Source organism: Jaculus jaculus, chromosome 9 (genome assembly GCF_020740685.1).
Source record: "Jaculus jaculus isolate mJacJac1 chromosome 9, mJacJac1.mat.Y.cur, whole genome shotgun sequence".
In the NCBI taxonomy this organism is placed as follows: domain Eukaryota; kingdom Metazoa; phylum Chordata; class Mammalia; order Rodentia; family Dipodidae; genus Jaculus; species Jaculus jaculus.
In genome coordinates this window covers 36,167,088-36,169,333 of record NC_059110.1, presented here as the reverse complement: position 1 = coordinate 36,169,333, position 2,246 = coordinate 36,167,088, and the positions used below count along the sequence as shown (strand labels likewise).

Sequence of the window (2,246 nt, the reverse complement as noted above, 5' to 3'; positions counted from 1 at the left end):
GGACTATGTATAAGAGAACACAGGGTTTTATCCCAGCTGCCCATGCTATTTGCTGGTGTGTGAATCTACACTGTTGCTGCTATCCTCAGACACTGGATTCCAGCTTCATCAGCCTTCCAAACTGAACTGACTACCAGCGGTTCTCTAGAAATTCCCCAGGCCTTCAGTGCCAGCTAGTACTACTGAGCATTCAGCCTCATGGACTAAGTCGCTGCCAGCTTCTCCAGCAATTGTTGGACTGCCCAGCCAATCCTCTAGAGAACAATGACTAATACAACAGGAATTAAAGTTTTCAGAAGACACTAAATAGTAACTTTGCTGCCTGACGTGAGCCTTCATTTTATTAGCATCTTAGGGATCCTGTGACAGGACAGCTATGGTCTAGAAGATGCTTGCAATTCACAACTTAGTACCTCTGATACTCTCATTAGAAGACTTACTGACTACTTGGAATGCACTATACAATAAGTTGTGAGTCCGATATTATAACTTCTGTGTAAATCTTAATTAACTAAAACGTTTAGTGTAGAGTCAAAGACTGAAAACCTGAAATGTTCTGAGAATAAAAAAGAAAATAACAAGTTTAAGAAAAGGTTGTATTCAAAGCATGTGGCTTAGCATGTAGGAAGCCCTAGATTCAGTTCTCAGCACCTGTAAATAAATAAATAAAACCAAATTCCTTTCAGACTTATTGAGAATTAAGGAAAAGTTATGGGGATACAGGAAGGGAAAAGATCCTTTACCCAGTAGTATTGTTGAAGCCTCTCACAAGCTGGAGGCTAAGAATTCAAGCACAATGCTCCCCTCAGCAGCACATATACTAAACAATTAGAGTGACACAGAGATTAGCATGGCCCCTGTGCAAGGATGGCACACAAATTCGTGAAGTGTTCCATGTTTTTATGCCGTATTTCCCCCTGCTAACATGGAGCTTACCCTCAAGACTGTAAGCCAAAATAAAGCCTTTCCTCCCAATAAAAAAAGAAAAAGTTTTAAGGGCTAGAGAGATGGCTTAGAGGTTAAGCACTTGCCTGTGAAGCTTAAGGACCCTAGTTCGAGGCTCGATTCCCCAATACCAACGTTAGCCAGATGCACAAGGGGGCGCAGGCATCTGGAGTTCCTTTGCAGTGGCTGGAGGCCCTGGTGCGCCCATTCTCTCTCTCTCTATGTGCCTCTTTCTCTCTATGCCTGTTTCAAATAAATAAATAAATAGTTTTAAGAAAAGTATCCCACAATAATTAACAACATAAACTGTGAAGTTTGAGTATTTAGGCAATAATAGACTTGTTTCAAATAAGAATGTTAAATCATAACACCATTATTAATGTCTCAGCATATATGTCCTTTCTCCTTTCCCATCTGTAAACCTACACTTTTCTAGAAACTCACCAGAAACCCCATTTATAGTAAAAAAAAGTGTCCTCCCATGTGCCAGCTGTGTGACCCATGTTTCTTTTTGTTTTGTTTTGTTGGTATTTTTGTTTTTGGTCTTTAGAGGTAGGGTCTCACTCTAGCTCAGGCTGACCTGGGATTCACTCTGTAATCTCAGGATGGCCTCAAACTCATGGTGATCCTCCTACCTCTGCTTCCCAAGTGCTGGAGTTAAAGGCAAGTGCCACCACACCCAGCTTATTTTTTCCCCCCCATGGTTTTGTCTTAGCAGATTGCCATCTTATGCAAAGCTTCCCCAGAAGCCTCCCCTACCCCCTTGCATAATCTCATTGACCAAAAAGGAAGGAAAATTCTTAACTACTGCTGAGACACTCTCGAGAGACACCAGTTAACATTCTCAGGTCTTACACTTTCCCTGAACACCTATTAGCTGCAGTGCTTAAACATATGCTGAAATCCTTTTAAATAAACACTTCTTCATCATAGTGGCTCTGCCTGGACCTCTCTCCCGGCAGGGGCAGTGGTGTGGGGCTGCTTTGCTGGTCCTTGCCCCACTGCTGCCATCAAGGATCAGAAGTTGAGCCGGGCATAGTGGCTCATGCCTTTATTCCCAGCACTCCAGAGGCAGAGGTAGGAGGATCGCCATGAGTTCAAGACCACCCTGAGAACACATAGTGATTTCCAGGTCAGCCTGGGCTAGAGTGAGACCATATCTCGAAAAATAAAAAAAAAATAAAAAGAGAGAGAGAGAGAGAATCAGAAGTTGTCCTCAGGTTCTTACACCAAGACACAGAACAAAATGTAGCAGGCACTGCATTCATTTCCCATGCACTCTTTTTTCCCTTGACTCCCTT

At 42.7% G+C, this 2,246-nt stretch overlaps 1 non-coding gene across 1 annotated transcript; it reads left to right on the top strand.

Annotated features, from left to right (window-relative positions):
* The first annotated feature begins 796 nt into the window (after positions 1 to 796).
* LOC123463794 lies at positions 797 to 902 on the top strand. Its single transcript, XR_006639178.1, has one exon. It is a non-coding gene; the product is annotated as a U6 spliceosomal RNA (small nuclear RNA).
* Positions 903 to 2,246: the final 1,344 nt, after the last annotated feature.